General features: G+C 39.2%; 1 protein-coding gene across 3 annotated transcripts in view; it reads left to right on the top strand.

Moving 5' to 3' along the window:
• The window catches only part of zbtb16a (zinc finger and BTB domain containing 16a), a 192,576-nt gene that overhangs the window by 99,388 nt on the left and 71,904 nt on the right, over positions 1–21,284 (top strand). The window lies entirely within an intron of this gene.

Raw genomic sequence — 21,284 nt, forward strand, 5'->3', positions numbered from 1 at the left:
GAAAAACATACAACCTGAGGGGTGAGAACACAAACGTTTCCACTTGGACCTGCTTCCTTCAAGGACGTCTCCAGCTGGCACTCACTGAGAGCGTCTGTAATCAGAACTGTGACTATAATAATAATAACAATAATAATAATGGAGGAAGTTGGGTTGCGGTCTGAGAGAGGAATTAAAATGATTGATTTCCTTCACACTTGAAAGATTTTTACAGCAAGAGTTCAGATATGGACATCAGAGGTCATAGGTCAGATTATGGATTGAACTGTGCTCTGTGAAATGATGTTGTAGAGCTTAACCCTTCTCAAAACGTTCTTCCTGTGTGGGTGTGAATACGTCTGTGAAGCGATGCTTACTGCACTGATTTTCTAAGTGCATAAACTCAGCTTGACAGAGAATACCAACAGCAGTAGCTCATTACGTAGCGGCATATTTTTTTTCCTCCTCTGCAACTTAAAACTGACGTTGCACTCCTCGCCGTACTTCCCCTGACCCTGTTGATTTACGGTTCCCCACATCGCCGGCATCGGGCCGCTGGAGGACTCCCAGCTGGGTTCCATTACACGGCAGGGCGCAAGTGAGAGGTGACACAGCACAGGGGCTCGCTCATAATACAGCAGCATCGGGCGTAGCTGTCAAGCTAATATTTTTAGTAGCCTTCAGAGACGGTGGAGTGGAGTAGGGAGAGGTGGAGTGGGCTGCGTGTGTGTTGGGGTGAAGGGGCTTGGGGGGGGTTGCTTGTTAGACTTGTGTCCTGAGCAAATGCGACTTCATTGGAAACGTGTTACTCAGAGCGAGTGCCCTCCTTAAGCCAGTACTCTGTGTGCCTGCGCTCTGGGCTTCTGGGAACAGAAGTGAGGTTTTGAAGAAATAAAACACAAAAATAGGTGAAGTGAACAGTATGTGAGGGATGATCCCCTGTGATAAAGAGTCTGGAAGAGCGGGCTGCCAGCTCCATGGCTGGAGCCACTCTCAGGCCTGATGGCTTGTTGCTGTAAATGTCTTCTTTTTTTTCTTCTTTTTTTTTTAAAGCTCAGTGCGTCCCCACCTGACACCTGTAGCAGCTTTTCTTGGAGAGACGCTGCAGGTTTGAACTGTAACTCCTGAGAAATGCATCACCTGCATCCAAGTTAAAGTTATTGTCTAATGACTTCATCGTCTCATTTAAGCTTCTCAGATTAGAGTTTATACGCTTCTGGTCTCCATTTGCTCTCCAGCTTTGTATTTGTGTACTGACGTGGCCGCTTTATTATATACACCCTACTTGTAATGACTTGGACTCCTTTTTACCATCAGAACTGCCTTAATGCTTTACAGCATTGATTCAGTGAGGTACTAGAGACATGACTCAGAGATTTGGGTCCAGATTTACATGACAGCATCGCTCAGTTGCAGCAGAATGTTCGGCGAACTTCGATGAAGCGAATCTCCTGTTTCATCCCATCCAAAAGGTGTTCTGTTGGGTTTGGTTGTCCAGCTTGAGATGATGGGGGAGGACCAAATTAGACTGATATAAGCTGACGGCAAAAATACATTTCTAATTTTTTTTTTTTTTTTCAATATTTGTCGCTTAAGGTCATATAATTATGAATTTAAAAGTAGAATCTTTCTGAAATGCTTTGTATATCAACTCACTTTATATATATTTTTCCTCCCTTAAGATAAAAATTGGTCATTATGTTTAGTCATAAAAACAAAGTCGTATAACATTCCAGATACTTGATGATTTAAGACGTACATTTTTTTTATGCAGGGGGTGTGTATCAACATTTATAATTTAACTTTATAAATTTAAAATAGTTTTCTAAACAAAAAAAACATTTGGGTCATTTAAAAAAACAAAATGTTGCAGAGCTGGAGAGCTCCTTCTGTGACTCACTGCTGCATCTTAGGTGCGCAAAGAAGAGATATAACAGATTCTTCCTAGACTTTCTAACCACCACTGCTCCCATCAAACTAAGTACTTACATTTCTATTATTTGCATATTTAATTCTCTTATAAATAGTTAGATTTTTATACAGAGATGCACATTTTATCATTCTTTTAAAAGAGTTACACATATCTTCCAAGCAGAATATGATGTTTTTAACAATGGTACAGTTGTTATTTTTTTATTTTTTTATTTAGTTGTAAATTTGCTTTCTCTGTTTACCCAAGCTGGAACAATAAACGGTATTTCTGTGCTTTTCTATTCTAAATTTTGATGCATATGTTTGAGAATGTACCCATGATGCCCTCAAAAATAGTAGCATTTTACTGAACGTCATTCTTTCCTGTGTTTAAATGTCTAAAGATGAAGCCATCTGCTGATATCATAACCCAAATAAAGACTTGAAGCGTCTCCCTCAAACTAGATGTGAGCTAAATGAGAGCAAAGGTTTGGCCAACCTCAGTCGACCCTTTAGAATAAGTTACAGTAACAAACACATGTGGAAGCCTAAACCTCATTTTCAGAGATGTAAGTAGATTAAACCCTCCTAAGAATTAATAGCAGTAATAAATAAGAGGAATAAAAGATCCCTGAGGAAACCACTTCTTGCCAAATGAATGGCTCCAGCGGATTAGTGTATAATCCAATAACTGCTCTCCTTTTTTTCCGTGGTGTTGATTACTCCAAAACCCCTTCGATCAGAAAAGTTTGAACGAAAGCTCTAAGTTGACTTTTCAGCCCTCTCTATTTTCTGACTAAAAGGAAGGGAAAAAAACAGGAAGACTTGATCTTATTCCTTTTATTACAGGGATATTGCAGCTTTAAATCCTTTTGGTTGCTAAGTAGCGAGTGCCCCTGCGCTCCCTTAATGGGCTTGATTTGGTATTCCGCTCTGATGCCAAGTCTTATTTTTGTATGCGAGACAAAGTGTTTTGATGGAGGGTGATTGCTGAAACGTCTGTGTCTACCAAAGGCTGTTTTGTGCGTGTGTGTGTGTAGAGTGAGACTTTTATGGCCTCTCGGAGTACAGTACACTGTGTGCCTTCTGCTCAAAACAAGAACACAGTCGATTGAATTTTGGATTCGCTTCATCATCCCTCCCTCCTCCCAGCAGCTTTGTTGTCAGCAAGCAGTGTGTGTGTGTGTGTGTGTGTGTGTGTGTCTGAGGGAGGGATGTGATTGCTTGCAGTGTGTACATGATGCTGGTTTGCGTGTGTGTGTGTGTGTGTGTGGTAAAAGTCAATTATTGCAAAAGGCTGCCAATTAATTTGCTCTCCTGGAAATTCAAGTGATACTGTAGAATGCACACACCCATAAACACGTGTGTGTGCACATGAATCTAGTACACACACGCACACACACACCATTAACTGAAACGGAGAGAGCAGACGCGCTAGATGCAGACGTTTGTTTGCTCCAGAATGGGATGTTAAAATAGGTCGTGTGTGTTTTGGGGGGGGAGATGCTACAGGATGAATAGTGAACATTGCTCACAGGGGCTAAAGCGGGATCAGGTGGAAATGCTCTGTCTGCTCTGGAAGTGTATTATTCAGGCTGAGGGTCCTTCAGAACACCTCAGGGTAGCAGGAGGACAATGGAGCGGGTTTTTATACGTCCTCTGTAGCATGGAAGTCCCCAAAATGTGACACAACTGATTGATAGAACTGTCTGTGTGGGGATGCATCTAAAGCTTGTTGTTTATGCCGACGTCTAATAAGAACCATGTGGAAACGATTGGTGACCCTGGTACCAAGGTGTTTTTATTTCAGCTTTACGTTAGAAAAACCTTTTACTGGAAACTTGTTTATCCACGATAAAGGAAACATTTTACTTTTAATTTAGTTTGGTGAAAAAAGCGACAGTTAAAAACACAGGAAAATTAGACCAGGAGTACTTTTCTAAATGATAAAAATGATTCATTACATTTTCTTTTATTTAGGTAACTGTATTGCTGCAACTGCATATGGCACAACATTCAAAACACAAATACTGCTCTAGACAAAATCAGCAGTAACTGTATTTAATTATATTTTCAGACTTTACTGATATTTATTGATGCTCTCATGGAACAAATTGTGGAGGAAATATGTAAAAGTCACATTTCTGATAATACGGTCAGTTTAGCCTTTTTTTAATTTCTCAAGACATAAATAAAAAAAATTATCTCCATGATAAGAAATTTTTATGATAAATGATTATGTGATAAATGCCCAGCCCAATGTTCAATATTAATGACACCAATGGCTCTATTCTGAAAACAGATCAGCATAGAAGCAATGACTCAAGACTACCTTCTATGAAAAGTAAAAAGAAGCAAAGAAAATAAAGTTAGCGTCAGAAATTGCTCTGCTCTAAAAGGAGACATGGTTCGTTCAACTGAATATTAATGGGAGTGATGGCTCTGCCTGTGGCTCTAATCCAGGAATGAAGCAGTTAAACCCAAGAGCACTGGGTCAGGGTCACCTGTCTCGAAAAAAGAAAAAAACAACAAAAAAAAACATAAATATGAATACTATCAATAGAATTAGAGTTTTTAATTTATCTCTGCAGTGTTTGGCTCATTCGTGATCTCATTTTTAAGTGTTTAAGAAATATGAAAGACGTATCTAGAATATTTATTGTCCCTAACATGTCAGACTGTACATGATGCTCATAATGAAATATTGCAGATTATTATTATTATTATTATATGACACGCTCTTTAAATCCCTTCCACAGTAAATTACAAATACAAAGAAAAGAAAAAAAAACATCTCTCTATGAATCCCAATAAATTCAGAAACATCTGGAGATGAACCTGCTACCAGGAATGTTGCATGTGTGTCTTACCTTGCATCTGGAGGGCAGAATGGGCACGGAGAAAAGGAAAAGCAGATACTGTTCGTTACATTAGATAAAAAAAAAAAAAACAGCCAAGTGATCCAAGTTTCCCAGAGAAACTTTGTGTGTATGTGGCACTGTGTGCTTGTGGTACTGGCAAGGTCCATTTGTTCAGCTCTGTATAGTAATTAGTGGTATTTTCCACATTGGGAGGAGGAGGAGGCTCTGCTTTATGTGTATCTGGACAGCACATGTCAATATAATCCTGGTTTAATTTTTATTCTTGTTTTTTTTATTTTTCTCCTCAACGTGTAATTATTCTTTGCGATGGTGCTCACGTGGAGCAGTGATGCCCCTGTGCTTCTCGGGTGAGAGCTCCATCTGAGGCTGCTGACGGATTCCTGAACGCATCGCAAACCTTTTTCTCCCGATTAAAATATGAAAAAGAGAATCAGCAATGAGAGGCAGGTTGTACAGCGGGGGGAGATAAGGTTGTGAAAGCAGGAGGCTAAATTTAAATCGTAATTGGCCGACTTCCACAAGCTTGTGGGCATTTTAATGAGTCATAATAACTTCATTTAAAACCAGCTGAGCAGAAAATAGATTGGAGAGGAGCCTGTGGCTAGTATGGATTTGTGTTGCTTTGCGCATGGGAGCGCGCGTGTGTGTGTGTGTGTGTGTGTGTGCGTGTGCGTGTGCGTGCGTGTGTGAGCGTGTGTGTGCACAATACTGGCTGTATTGAGCCAGGACTGTAAAACTCATATGAACATGAACATGCAGACCCAGACACAGACGGTCACTGATGCAGGATTTCTGCATCACTACTCAGAGAAAATCACAGTGCAGTTTTTCCTTCTTGGGTTTGTGTGTCAGTGCTCCGTAACGACAGTCAGCGCACGTTGTAGTCACGGCGGTGTTTATCCTGCACTCACTTTACCATCACAATCAGTCCTAGTCCTGAGATTCTCAGGGTCGTAATTTAAAGATTTGCATAAAAAGCAAATCTATATGTTTTATTTTATTTAAAGCGTGTCATTAGTCTGATTTTGATTTATGTAAAAGTAGTAAACCTGCTCATTGTGCAGGATATTTTTTGTTTTTTGCTGCCTATCTGCTCAGAGCCTCCAGTTGACATCAGTTGCTGCTCATAGTTGGCGTATGCATGTATATTGTTCATTAATTACAACAGACTATTAAGAATTGGAATAAAATGTGCAAAAAAACAGCAAGGATGTAAACATTTGTTAGGCTTATAGGGAGTAAGGATCTCTGATAACGCTTCTTTGTGCGCCCAGGATGCAGCAGTCTGCAGCTGAAGGAGCTCTCCAGTTCAGTAGCAGCTTCATGCATTGGGTGGGAGACATTGTCCAACAGAATGAGACAATGTTGGACTTTTTCCAGCTATGAAACCATATAAAAAATAAAAAAAACCAACTAAATATTTGTATCTTTAGATACTTGCAAATAGACCAGACCTGGTTGTGATGTGCCTGTTCAGTTAAAAAAAGATGCTATGTCATTATTTCATAACTTTTAGGAAGTGGATCTAGCAAAAAGTTCAGTCTGTCTTTTTCTTCTTTTTCTTCTTATAGTTGATTCAAACTTTTTATTTTCTTGACCAAGTGATGTGACGTGTGGTGAAACTTAAGAGGCTTTCAAAAGAACAAATACAGTAAATTGGGCTTAATCTTCTGCTCTACATCCAGATGCATTAAATGGGATTTTGACCCAAATAGAGGAAGAAGTCTCATCAGAGTTGATTCAATATTTGAAGGAAACTAAATCTCCTGCCTGCTGCTCTGAAGACATCGGTCTGTAGCTGGAAGCCAAACGGTGGTTCATCAAATTGAAGTTTCTTCTTGATCCAAACTGGAGGAGAAGTGAGCGTCATCCTAGACACGGACACCGGGTGACTGTCACATTCCTGATCTGGTGTCTGCATTTCTGCAGCATTATCCCCCCACAATAAAACACTGTTGTGTTAAGGACACAGCAGTGGTTCATACATTTGCACTATAGCTATTAGATTGTTGCTGCCTCCTGTCTGTTTCCGTAATGAGCCGGCGGTATTCACTGACGTGCAGGAATTGAAGTCAGTCATTCAGATTTGACAGCTTCTTCATTGTGTCACGGCAGCGTGTGTAATTAGGCAGGTTTTACACAAGTGTCAACAGATTTTCACGTTAGCAGTCAGTCAGTCTCTCTTCACATCGTTCCCAGTTGTTCGCTTAAGTCTCAAAGCTTGGACAAAAAATAAAAGGCAGTATGTAGTTAAATAAATGGTCAGATAAATGAATTATTTTACAAAGACCTTGACCAAGTCTTGTGATGGTCACATGAATTTATCATCAGAACGCCGCTCCGTCATATTTGCCCACTTTAAACTGCACTCAGACAGCATATCTGCCCTTTTATGTTGCCTTCTTTTATATTATTTATCAAATTCAGTCACTTTTGTGTTCTTGACAGCTCTAAGTTTACTTTTTTCTGTTATGCGTTTATTTGAATGAAATGCTTTGTTTTTTTTTTTTGTTTTTTTTTGCAAAGAATCTACATTCTTTTGCAGCCTGAGACTGGGGAACCAGGATGGGGCAATTGTTTGTGATACAAACGGTAATAAAAGTAAATATCCTCTGAGGCACGGCACTTTATTGCATTATGTAAGTTGGCCGATAGCTCTGGGAAACTTTTTAGATCAATTTCGCAGCACAGATTAGAGAGCTATGAATCCCATTTATGGAAGAGCTCCCTCATGAAATGCTCTTTGAAACTTTTATATTTTTGGATGACGAGAGAATGAACTCGGCTAAGCAAAGATCTGCCGACGGCACTTTCATGTGGGGGGAATAAAGAGAGCAAGAGAAAGTGAAAGGAGACAGAGAGGGAGCGAGGCAGAGGGAAGAGATAAAAGCACTCCCAAAGCCATCTGGAAGTAGCCAGGACACACAAGGATTGCTTTTATGCTGCCAATTCCACTGGGAGGTGCGACATAAAAGCAAAGCATGGATATTGTGTTATAACTGTTGAAAACAAGCAAGTGGCTTCAGAATACTAATAGGGCTGGTCAGAAGCAAAAGCACTTCAATCCGGGGGTAAACAGGCTTTTGGGAAACCCCCCAGAGGATCTTTGTTGGGGGGTTTGAGGGAACAGAACATATTGATTTGCAGCTATTGTTGAAGTTCTTGTAGGCAGTTTCTAAAACTCTCAGTTACAATCGCTTTCTAAAATGTTCACAGAATTTAAAGTTTTCTTCTTGAACCTCATTTGATAACTAGCTTTTAGAATTGTCACTTATTAAATGATGATACTACAATAATTTCCCTGAACTTTAAGTCCAGTCAAGATTTTTTTTTAAAGCAATTTTTTTTATTTAAGTTTGATGATTTTATAATAATCTTTGTTTGAATAAATACTGTTTTTTTTTCTACCAGAGAAAAAAAAATCTCTGAAAGAAGATTCTTTCTCCAGAGATGGCTAGTAGCTTTAGCTCAATGTTCCAACATTAATCCTTTCAGCGATTTTTATTATCCGTGTCACACAAACACCACCAACATTAAAGAGGAACTTAAAATTTTAAGTCACTCCTCACCACTCCTCTAAAAGAACACCATTAGTAGGTTTTTTTGTTAAGGACACACATTTGTTGTTCCCAGATGTTAAACCTATTGGCTATTGCTACTGTTAGCCCATGAAGCTAGCGGGTAGCCAGAGTAGGCCCAAGATTGAAATGAATTTCTAGCATTTTAATAAAACTACCCATGACCTTCAGCATCAAGGAAATGCTACTAAGTACTTATGAATGTCTCACACACTCCTGTAACAAGTTATATATACTTATTTTAGGTATTTAACTGAACAACTAACAGCACAGTTTAGCATTTCAAGCCCATATTCAAAAACCACATCTGAGCTCAGTACTTTTTAACGTTAATTCCAGTCATCTGCCCTTTAGATTCTGCTTTACACCAACTGCACATAACTATATAACACAAAAGCAGCTGTAAAATATTACTGCAGACATGATGCTAATAGCTAGAGACGGAGGTGTAAATACGGCAGATGAATAATGTTGCTTCGACAGACTATTCACTGAGGCTTCAAGGCATTCTGTTTATGCCATAAGTCATGGCGTCTGTGCCTGCTGACCCAAAGTCAGACTGCTGTAGATGGGAAGATGGATCAGGACAAATCAGCAGCATCAAAAAGCACATCCACCTAAAATAAATGGAACACCTTAAATGGTAGCTGCTGCCGCCCAGACCGTTAGAGATCCTTCATGTCAAAAAATGGCTAAATTTAAACTGATAATAATTCTCCGCCTTGTGGCCAGTATGGCACACCATCCACAACCAACTGCAGTGCATTGAGTATTCTGACACCTTTCTGACAGAACCAGCATAACAACAACAACAACAATGGTTCACACATTGTACGGCCACAAAATCTTACCAAGTATTTTTGGTCTTGTTGCTTATTTCAAGTGTCTTAGTACACTTGAAAAAAAACAAAACTAACTTAAAAGTGACTTTTCTGCAAAATGTAGAATCTTGCTTTGAGACAATAACTCATTAATATGGGAGAATATTCATTTATTATTAACCTATAAAGGAATTACTCGACTTATATCTTTCCGAAATGTTACTTGCAAGTTAGTTTTGTCTAAGATATTTGCATTAGAGACTAAACTAAAATGACTTGGTCAGATCTTGTTTTTCGGTGCATGGGCCAGTCTTTTCTGCTCTCTTGAATCAATGGTAGATACTGACTCCTGCTGCAGATCAGGGACACCCCACATTTTTCCTGCTTCTATCAATTCAACTCTGACGACATAATGCTCAGTAGCTCTCTAATATAACCCGCTGAGATAAACAGTGCTTTCACTTCAGCTGTTATTCCTGATTTGCACAAGTTGCTTTTCATGACTTGTTAGCTTAAAGACACTATTTGGTGTCTGGAGATTAAATTGACTCTTATATCTTCAGAAAAAAAAATTCAGAATACCTATATTTACAGACAAACAGGTCAGAATGTGTGGATTATATTACATTTTCAAACTTTACTCATGCAGGTAAATCCTTGTTTTCAGCAGCATCTTGATTTTATTTATTTTTACATGAAAAAAAAAAGAAAATCTTTAAATATCTTAAGAAATTATGCAACCAGTATGGAGAAGTTTGTCCCAAAGGTTATACAACATTTTTTCTAATATCAGCAGATAACTTGCAAAACCAGATGAATATCATGCACTTCAAATAAAACTGGATGAACTGGATGTGCAAAAATAGATTTTCCCACGTGACCTTATAGAATAACAGCAAAACAAGAAGAGGAGGATAAAGGCCCAGTTAAAGTAACAAGAGAGGACAGACAAACTCTTTGAACCGCAGAGTCACCGTTTGGCCTACTTCTTCCTCAGCTGATCCTATCCCACACACACACACACACAAACACACACACCACCACCACCCACACATAAACGCATGCTTCCCGAGTTTTGGCCGCCCGCCAAGAGCTGTCACTGCCTCTACAGTATAACTTGTGCTGTATCTATATCCAGAGCTGCGCGTTTCCCTGAGCACAAAGCGACGCGTCTGCAGAAGGATCAGGACTCCTACACGCTTAAAAAAAAAAAAAAAATACATCTATATTTTTGTATATATTGCAATAAATTAAAGAAATAGTCTATAACTGTCGTTTCTGTGAAAAAGTATAAAGCAGCATGCATGCTATAATATGCCGAAAAGAGTGAAAGCAGCTGGGGAAGGCAGGCAGGCAGAAAGCGGAGCCGTTGCTCTCATAAATGATAACTAATTGGATCTCAATGTCATCTGTGTTGTGGGCCTGGACACAATATTCACACTGGATTTTTCTCCCTATAATTCACTTTGCTCAGCAGTTTAAATCCTCAGTCTTGACAAGCCATTTGCAGGAAAACAGATGACCTCATGGAAAAGAGCTGGTAACCTCTGAATGGTGTCATTTGGCTGATAACACAGGCTTGATGACTAAAAGTTGTGCGGTAATTTGAGGTAAGTTTATTTCCCTTAATAGCCCTTGTTGTGAGATTTCCCTAATTGATCCGATTTGCTTGTTTGAAGTTGGCACTTATTAAGTTTTATGTGGAAGATTTAACAATGTGGAGGGGAGAGGATTTTGGAGTCAAACGAAATAACAAGTATGTAAATGAATGCACCTGTGTGCAGTAAAAGAAAACATGTTTCGAGCTTTTTTTTAATGCTCTTTCGAGACATTTGGATTTCCTCAGATCTGCATATCAGTCGTGCCTCCAGGGGCTCATCTGGATGAGCTTTAACCTTTATGAGGTTTACAACATTATTTACAAAGACCACATGCAAGCTGCATATACATCAGTGATAATCATCTCTGTTTCAACCAGATACATATGGAGTTAAATTAGTCTCAAAATGACTCACAAAGCCGACAACAAGATTTGTAAGTGTACGGCGTAATTGACGTGTGTATGACGATGTGTAAACAGTTTCTTAAATGTACATGTTTCAAACTGCACCAGTCGTAATGTATTACAAATAGGAGACAGCAAATGTGTGTGCGCGAATTGGATTGGTCAACACAAGCACACGGATCGGCTCGTCTGTGCTTTCGACTTTTGAGACTTTTGTACCACACGCAATTCACTAATGAGATGATGCGCTCAAGGCTGGTGAAAAGCCTGGATATCTGATCAGTTAGTGGAAATATCATATTTTTGAATTGGCCAAGTAGACAGTCAGAAGCACATTCACTTACATTAAAGTTACTGGATTCTGAAATAGACTAAATGGAAAAGTTCTTCTGTTTCTGGAAAAAAAAAAAGGTGTATTAAAAGAAATAATAACAACCCACTGCCTAAATTGAGAATGAACTCAAATTAACCATCATTTTTGAGCTGCTGTTGCTTCTCTCAAACCAGTCTGCTCTGACATGAGCAGCCGGTCATTGGCTACCAGACATGGTTGTTTGTCGCTCATATTTCTGATTTCGAGCATTGCAGTCTGAAGCTCCACTAACTGCAGCGTCTGCAGACGGACCCCCTTCAGGGAGGTTAAAGCCAGTGTTTTTTTCCTCTGCCAGTTTAACACCCTTCGCCTCTTTGTCTTAGTTTTACTGCACAAGTGTTCACTGTATTCCCTTCGTTCCACCCTGGTTTCAGACGTCAGCCTTAATAACCTGAGCATTTCCTTTTGACAATGTGTGACTTGAAAGCAGGAAATAATGGGCCCTAAACACTAAATTTTTACAGGTTATTGAGCTGGGCAAAGGGAGCAAATGTGTGTGTGAGAGAGACTAGTCATGTTTTTTGCACAATTTTGTCTCAAGAATTAGAAAGATTAGCAGAAAAAAAAAAAACAATGAGATAGAAGAAAAGTCGAGATCTGGTAGCAAAAAAAAGGCAGCTTTTTATTCAACTAAGCCAATAAAAAGATTTGTCTAATGAGCTGAATATATTATTTTCCCACTTCATGGTTTTTGGGCAGCAGGTGGTCTGTTCTCATGTTACACAAGCTTTTCCATTTCCTTTCTTTAAACCCTGCAGTAATGTTGATTGGTCAGTACCACAGAAGAAATTAATGAAAACAGAGCAACAAGTGTTGGTTTTCTGTTATTTGCGCCATTCCTTCAAACCTCAGCTGACCGCTAGAATCCCCACTGCCTCCCAGGCTGAAACTACATCCAAAATGAGTTTTCCTGCCTCCCTCCAGCAACCATCTTTTTCCGTCCTTTCTTCAACTATAAATGCATTTACAGCACTGTAAAGAGAATGTCAATAGCTGGATTGCCAGCAGCTGCTTAGAGTTGGTGGTGCTCATAGGGGTAAAGGTTCAACGGCTGGTCAAAGCGCATGTGGAATAAAGGCTGATGCTATAGTTTTCATTTCATTTTTATCTAAAAAGAGGTAATCCAATATGATAAACACTGTTGATTATTGAGCATGGGGCAGATTTGGCCAACAGGCAATGCACGTTTTTGACTAGCACTATTCATGCAGAGATGATTAAAAATGCTTTAAAGGAAAATGAAGAAACAGAGGTACCTAAAATTGCATTATAAACAAGGCATGTAATAAAACAATCATTATAAAACTCAAGCAGCATGTTAAGGAATAAAATAACATTGAAGTGCAAATAAAAAAATAAGGAAATGACTAAAATAACTTCATAGCTTTTTATGATGTTTTCAGTCATAATTCAGAGCAGCTACGTCTTTCCGCTCACCCCATCCAGCACCAGACCTGAGAAACAAGACAGAAAAAATAAAAAAATATATATAGTTACAATTAAAGACAAATTAAGAGATTAAAGACATGCACATTTGGTTTCAAATTCAATTCAAATTCAAAAATACTTTATTGATCCCAAAGGGACATGAAATAAAAAATATTTAGTTGTTTCCTAAAGCCAAGTCTTAAAGATGTTCTATGACGAAGATTCACTTGCAGTTACTTTTAAACATAAAGTTACTGCATCCTCTGAATACATTTGGACATTAATATATCTGTGGAGACATCTGGTAAATCATTATTATGAAGTGCAAGCTGAACATTTCCAAGAATAGAGCCTTGTGGGACCTCAGAGGCTCAGAGCAGGTTGTATATGAACCAACCAGCACACACACACATTCCTTTTGGTTGGACAAATATGATGCAGAGTTTGTTTGTGATTTTTGTTCTTGACGAAGATTAAAACTTTTGGTTGGTTTCGTTCAAATAACAAAATGACAAAAAAAAAAATCCAGAATTAAGAAGTTCTTCACATAATGTTTCAGTAAAGTACAAATATCTGTACTTCAGTGAGATTTGACTGTGGATGAAACCTGCATTAAATAAACTTATTTGAAGGTTTAAGCTTTTAAGAATTGGACAGATTTTTTGAAAGAAATGAATAGACTTCAGCTAATAAAATGAATGTTACATTGTTGCAGCAGGCTAACAAAGTCTCAAGGTCATGCTTTGGTTTTAGTGGTCTAGTAAAAAATGAGTTGCAATGCATAACCATTAGATTGACAGATGGTTGCCATGACCCTTGTTATTTTGGTCGGTCACCCTTCTGGTTGATTCTTTCTCAATGACTTTGACCAGGTTATACATTAACAGCCTGCTCCACTGACCTCACTAGTTTATGTTGGTTAACCTTGAACTGGGGCCTGCACTGATTCGCTCAGAGCCCTGAACCTAAGATTAGACACTCATATCAGTTATGGTTACTATATTGTGTTTACGTATAACGTATTTGTTGACATGCTGTAGTAAAACTCAACTGTGCGTGTGCAAACAGCGGTGGCTCTACAGCAACACACACAACTCACTGTGTGTCATATCTGTTTTAAGCATAAACTAAAATAACAGATTCAATTACATGACAAAATAGTTTCAAAAGGTTTTTTTTTTCTAAATAAACTGTAAAAGTAAAGATATTTTCTTCTGTTTTTAATTCTTGGAAGAGCATTTTAAATATTTTAGGATTCACTAACTGGTTGGTGTAATGCTTTATTATGTCTAATAAAATGAAATATTTTTTAACGGAAGGAGGCACTGGGATAGTTTATTTTAATCCAAGAGGTGAAGAGTGTCGTTATGATGTATTTTAGCACCATGATCTTTAGCTAAGTTTTACCCGTTAGCTGTCGAGTCGTTCACTAAGAGTTTGTTGCAACAACTCAAGCAGAAAGTGAGAAAGCTGTTCTCATTACATTGCTATGAGGGTCTGTTGTCATGTTGCTACTGTAACCAACAAAATGGCATCCGTTACTGTCACGGTGGCGTTGTTTTTGTCCCGACGTGTCTTTATCAAACCCAGTCCAGGAAGGTTTACTGCCTGGACCTCAACCAGTGACTTCCACAAGCGTTCTTAAAACACAGCTCGATTTTTATTGCCAAAGCTCAACCCAGGTGTGAAAATAAAAAAAAAAAAATGAAAAGGTAAATTCCGGATGTCTGACCTACCTTTTATATCTCAAACTTTCTATAGTTTAAAGGCTTTAAAATGATCGATTATCAATGAGTTAAAGATCACAAGATGTCTTTGGGGGAATATTAGGTGACCTATAGGATAGCATGCGTTGTATTTTCTACACTGCTAAAGCCGTAGCCTCTTCATTTTTAGGAACATTAACTTACTTCCTGGCTCCGCACACCACAGGAGCCCCAGGTGGTTCCTCTGGCCTCAACTTCTTGTATGCTGGACTCTTTATTTCTTTTCACACCCATCCTTGTACTGACACACATAATCCACCCAAGACCCTGTGGGATATCCCAGCATCTGTGGCCTGAGCACAGGGATAAGTGTCAAAGCCTCATTTTCTTCTCTGTCTTTTTGAATCGGAGGGGGGTCTGAGGTAGAGCTAGAAACACGTGGCACCTTTCACCTTTAAGGGGCAACCACAGAAGAAGAAAGGCCGTGGTCTGGAGAGGGCAGCAGGCTTGTGAAGTGCTGGAGTCGGTGTCGTGCAGGGCAGAGTAATTACTGTTACTGGAAAAGAAGACGGGACACATAAAGCGGAGTTTCTGTATTTTCTCTAATCTGGGAAACGTTCATCCGATCTTAATCGTATTTATTCCACCTATCATCTGCTCGCACCTTTCAGTTCTCACTTTACAGAGAAAAAGGTGCTTTTACGTCTCATCATGGGGAATCACAGGAAAATGTCATTACACAACGAATAACGTTGCCTGTAAGACGGGTTTTATGACATTTTACTGAAAACCAACAAGTCTTTGACATAAGCTATCAGGACACTTATGTTCCTACTCTACATTTTGAGCCCTGGTATTTTATTTCTAAAATAGTTTTTCTATTTGAGAGTTCCTTTAAAAACACTTTTAACTGCATGCTCTAATAGTTTAAACACCAAACATACATTAATATGTATAGTGTAAACCATCTTGGTACCACAGCAGAAGGAGGGATAAAGTCATTCAAGGGCAGCTGAACTGTGACCGATGGCCGTTGTGAACTGAATCAGACTGGATGCCGAGAATAAATCCAAACGCTGCTTCAAAAAGGTATTAGTTCAACGTCGTGCTGTCTTATGCAACCAGGCTGCTGCAGCGGTTTTTTTCTTTCCACGATCCTCGTCCTAAAATATTTGTTTTCCAGTTGCATCTGTGTCACACGAAAGTTGCATTTAAAATGATTCATGGTAGTCTCAATTTTTCTACATCCCTATACGGGAAATGGTTATGAAAGAAGTAGAAGGGCAGAAGCAACTGCAGGAAAGGAGGGAGCAGGAGGAATGACTGTGGACTGAGATGCCCTCCATCTCCCGGGGGGCAAAAACTCTGGAAACGGCTCCGTCATTCAGAGAAAGTACGACAAACGAAGGGGGGAAAATAAACAGTTGGAGAGGAGGAGAGGGAACAGTGAGAGCAGGAAACTGTCTCTGACCTACTGGACAAACAAATTGGTTTGTTGGCAAAATGGATTAAGAGGTTGAGCTGAGGAAAAGAAAAACAGGGTGAATGATGTTGCAATGTGAGCTCATCCATTTTGAAGGAGGTTGAATTTAGAGGCTTCATGTGCAAGTGTCTCGTGTATTTTCCCCAGACTCTGTGTGTGTGTGCGCGCGCGCGCGCGCGTGTGTGTGTGTGTGCATTTGAACGCTCTGCAAGTCAATATTTGTCTGCTTTGCCACGTCCCCAGACATCCCATTCGGCGCAACAGACCGTAAAGCTGTCAAATGCGACCTGAATATTCTCTGTCTTCATCTGCTTCCTCTCTTTTTTCGCCCTCCCTCTTCCTCGTGCTCACTCGCTTCCCTTTGATTTCTTCTTCTTTTCCGTCGATAACAATATCATTGGGAGAAAACGTGTTTATGTGCATTTTGATGGCTTCTACACCCTCACCACCTCTCCCCCCCCACAGAAGAGCAAGATTATCTACTCTTATCTATATCGCTGTGTTTGTTCGCGTCATAGAATATTTTCTGCCTCTGTGAGTCGCTGATATATCTGACAATAAGCTTATACTTCATCTATAGCACCTAGTTGGCTCAGTATCACCTGCTGTGTCTGCGCTATATTTAATTCACCTGTTATAAGCTGTTTTCTCTGACAGCTAGCCAATTGTAATTTAACTGATAAATGTCATATCAGGATCTGAGCTGCTGGCTTGATCTTGGTGATCTTTTCAAATTATTATATATTTTTTTTCTTTCATATGTTTATTAAAACAAACTTTTCCTACTGGGATAGATTTTCACGATTTCCTGAAACAAATCAGGAAATCGTGACTTCAAAGCAAGTCCAGAATCCAATTAAAGACAAACAGAAAAATAACTGATCTGATTGTTTTACAGGATATATGGTTTAAATGTTAAGTACCGTCAATCCAAACTGTGTAGAAACATTTAAACTACAACAGATTTCAAATTAAAAAATTTGCAGATTCTGACTTTGTGGAGAAATCTAGTCACAAAAAACAAAAGCTTTCATTTTCAGAAACAATAAACAGTGATTACACTTTATAACTCATGTAGTGTCACTCTACACCTTACAGAAAAGTCTCAAAAATAAAAAATAATGAATGTAGCTGATTCAAACTTCCTATGTCCTCACCCAGAGGAGAGGAGAGGCTTTTTTTTCATAGCCTTAACTTGTAATAATTTCACAGTGCTTACACTCTGAAGCTGAATTTAAGTCGCTTCCAACTCTGAAGAAGTTTGTAATATTTCACTTTTTTTACACCAATTTATTATTTTTTTTCCAAGTTGTGTGCATTAATCAAAAATTACATTTGTGAACAATATACAACATTAGTAAAAACACAGTCACAATCTGAGGGAATTGATTGTTATAATTTATACATTAAAACATGAATAGCATTACCATTTTATATCCTTAACATAATGTTCTAATGCTGTTAATGGCTCTAATCCGGTACATCTACATTCATGTGTTTGCAATTATTAAAACCTGTTCCTCTTATCATTTAAAGATAAACGTGTTTATGGGTTGTAGGGTTGCTTAAACTGACTGACGCAAAATATTCCAGTCTACCTAAGAGAAAACGATCAGGCCTGTTTTCTGTGGTACATTGTACCATTGTGGTTCCTGGAGCGAAAATGCACCATAAGAAGCTTTCTATTGGAAATTATGTTTTATTAATTAAAGTCTCTGCTCACTTCTCATGATTGCTTTGCCTTATCCTCATTTACTCTCCAGCTTGACTCAGACTTTCCTGAGCTCCATGTTTCTGCCCCATTGGGTCGACCAGGCTTGAACTGCCAAGTCTGACTTTTGCCTCATCAAAAATTAATGACAATCCTGGTAGACCTAAACCGAGTAACCAGATTTTGCCAGCTACAGTTGAGATTGATTATTGGATGACAGATGAAACTGGTAGAACACTGAGAGTACTTGGGAACTAGTCATTGAAAATGTCCAGTCTTTCCCTTTGTCTTGAAAGTCAGAAATCCTGAATTGAAGTAACTCTAACCTTCATGTATGTTTTTGTCTATTTGAAGTAGGAGAAGCAGTTGAATTTGCTTATTGTTTCCAGTGAACTTGCTAAATCCTGTTAGCAAAACAAGACAATAAAACTTTTATTTCTGTATTTGATACTGTAGTAGCACTTATTTTTCAGGGGTTGTACACATTATTACTGATTAATAACTTAATGAGGTACAAATAATTCTGACAAACTGTCCTTGACAGATTTTGTGACATAGGCTGTGTGTTCTGGTAACTCTTCACTGGAGTATTTTACAATTGACATCGACCAAAAACATTTCTTAGACACTTGATTAACCAATGACTTAATTACTGATTCCCACATTCCTAAAGATTTCAAAAATAAATTAACTAATAAAATGAGTGCAAGGACACTGTTAAGTTTTGTTTGCTTTTCTGCCACACACTAACAACTATTTTGATAGGGTTAGGCTTAATATTTTACTGAAATTCCACCAAGTGATGTGAAATGCTACCCAAATTGTAGTAGCCTGACTAGAGACGTTTTATGCAGCCCTAAGAAACCCAGCTAGGCAGAAATGTGACTGATCTGGCAAAACTGTTTTCAAAGTTTCTGTCAAATGGGAACAATGATCGTCGCTTATGGCTTTGACACATTATTGTGTGCCTGCAAAAAAGCACAACATGGAAGCAAACCTCATCAAACGGGAAAAAAAAAGAAAAAGTCCGCTGTTGGTACAACCAAATGACTTTCCTAGTGTGGGTACACGCCAAGACTCGTCAGACCAGGAATGCCTCTCCAATCTGTTGCTGTCCGGTTTTGGTGAGCCTCAGTGTGTCTTTAAAATACTCAGAGCAGCCCGTCTGGCGCCAACAACCAGGCCATTGTTAAAGTCACTTAAATCCCCTTTTCTCACCCGTTCTGGAACGCCACTTGAACTTCAATAAGTCATGTTCCCCAGGTCTAAACGCATTCAGCTGCTGCCATTTGTTTGGGCAGTTTTTAAGCAGTTGGAACAGGTGTACCTAATAAACTGCCTGGTGAGGGTGAACAGAAGACGACACGGTGAGCGAGTGATTGAATGAGCGTTTTAGATACAGTTTATAAGTAGCATGTGTGCCATGCGTATTCTGCCCCAATTGTGTGTGATGGTTAAATCACCTCCTCCTCGCTTTCTGCCGTTTCTCTCTTTCCTCCTGGAAGACTTTATCGCAGCTAAAAATGTATCTGCTAAATTGCTTGCCAGCATAACGACAAGGCTGTCAGAGGATTACCTGCCTTTGCCTCCTTGAATGTAAATCCCTCTAAGTTGCTACAAAGACCTGTGTCACAACGTGTTCGCAGCGTCTTATTTTAAACTCACCCGTCCTCTGCCTGTGTGTCTGTTCGCTGAGTGTTTTTATTATTTTGAGAGGCAGTCTGGCGCAGGATCCGACTTGATAAATAAAAAAATATATATATATAAAAAATTACGCCGGGAGGAAGGCGGCACACACCTACTCCACCACAGGGTACAGGCAGTACCAGGGCCCTGTCCTCTCCAATTGGCAGCCTGTGTGCTGCTGTACCGCTGATAAGAGGCCGGTGTAAATAAAACTGTACGGCAGAGCTTGTTATAACGCCGAAGGTGGAGCGCAGGAGGGCAGGGGAGAATGAGAGAGAGCGTGCCGTGTCTGTACTCATTGTTCTGACGGCATACTGTGTCTGTGTGTGTTCCCAGGAGTTGGTGTGTTTTGATATTTGGATGTGAAACAGATTTACTTGTAGATGCAGGGAATAGGATTGTTTTCTTTGATACTTAAGACTTATTTTTGTCTCTGTTTTGCTTCTATTCTACTGTGAATTTATAAGTTGGAGTGGAAACAGATGAAATGTTTTGTTTTTTTGTTTGTTTGTTTTTTTGTTTTGTTTTGTTTTTTTGGCTGTGGGAATGGATGAGCGAAGGAACTCACAAGTATGTTAAAGCACTGTAGATCTGTGTGTACGGGGGAGCCGAGGTGAGGGTGGGGGGGGTTGTGTTGTCTCTGTGTGTTTATGGATTTTTGCTGTTTTTTGGTACTGAGAGTACTTTCTTACGTAAGCCATTTATGTAGGCTCAGTGAACAGCCAGGCTGTGTTTTCGTTGGTGACTGCGCTTGTCTGCCTCAGACACACACTCACATTCTGTCTCACTAATCTGCCGCTCTCTCCTCTGCCCTGTTTAGGCTGTTAAAAACCACTGAGTGTAATATTGGTCAGCCATTGACAGATGCACTGTAATTAGCCTTTTTATTTTCCCATTTAGCCCCCTGCCTCCCCCCATGTTTCCTCTGACTCCTGACAGATCCTTCAGCCACTTTCTGCAGAAATATGTCCTGCCTTCCAGCTATGAAGAGCCACAATTTTACTGGAACTTTAATGCATGAGTTCAAAAAAATGCATTCATCAATAATTATGTCCGTGTTGAAATGCTTTTATTAAGTACATAATAGGGAACGCTGAAAGATCTATGGTTTCTGTGGTTGCAGAAGCAAACGCTCCAAGAGAGGCTTTCAGTCGGCCTTAAGGGACTAACGGCAAAAAATTTCCCAACTTGGAAAAGGAAAATGGGGAGAAATGAGGGGCGAGTTTAGACCAAGAGGATACTGTTGAAGGGTGAAATCAGGTTCCTCATCATAACCCTTTCGAGTTCCTTTAAATTAAGGCTTAAACCCACCTGTTTAGGACTTCATATTAGTAGTAAGTGCAACATTGATCAACATATTTGATGTGTATGTGACTGATGATTTTGATGATGGCATTTGACAAAATGCAATGTTTATTGCTTGTTCCACAGTTGATCGCTGTATGAAGCTCTTAGGATGTGAAGAAGCACTTTGAACTGCCTTGTTACTGAAACGCTGTATACAAATAAACTGGACTCGACAGACCTCCCACTGAGGATGTATTTACTGTTTTACAGTAAAGATGAGTTTTAACGTCATTGCTGACCCTGCTGCAGGGCGAAGTTAATCTGGAAACTGCTCTCATCAACTTCAAACACATAAGGCAGGCTTCTTACTGCGAATGCATTCATCAAATCTTGTTTAAACTATTTAGAATTATTTCACAATGATTTAAAAATCT

The sequence above is a fragment of the Poecilia formosa genome, unplaced genomic scaffold (genome assembly GCF_000485575.1).
Source record: "Poecilia formosa unplaced genomic scaffold, Poecilia_formosa-5.1.2 Scaffold143, whole genome shotgun sequence".
Lineage (NCBI taxonomy): Eukaryota > Metazoa > Chordata > Actinopteri > Cyprinodontiformes > Poeciliidae > Poecilia > Poecilia formosa.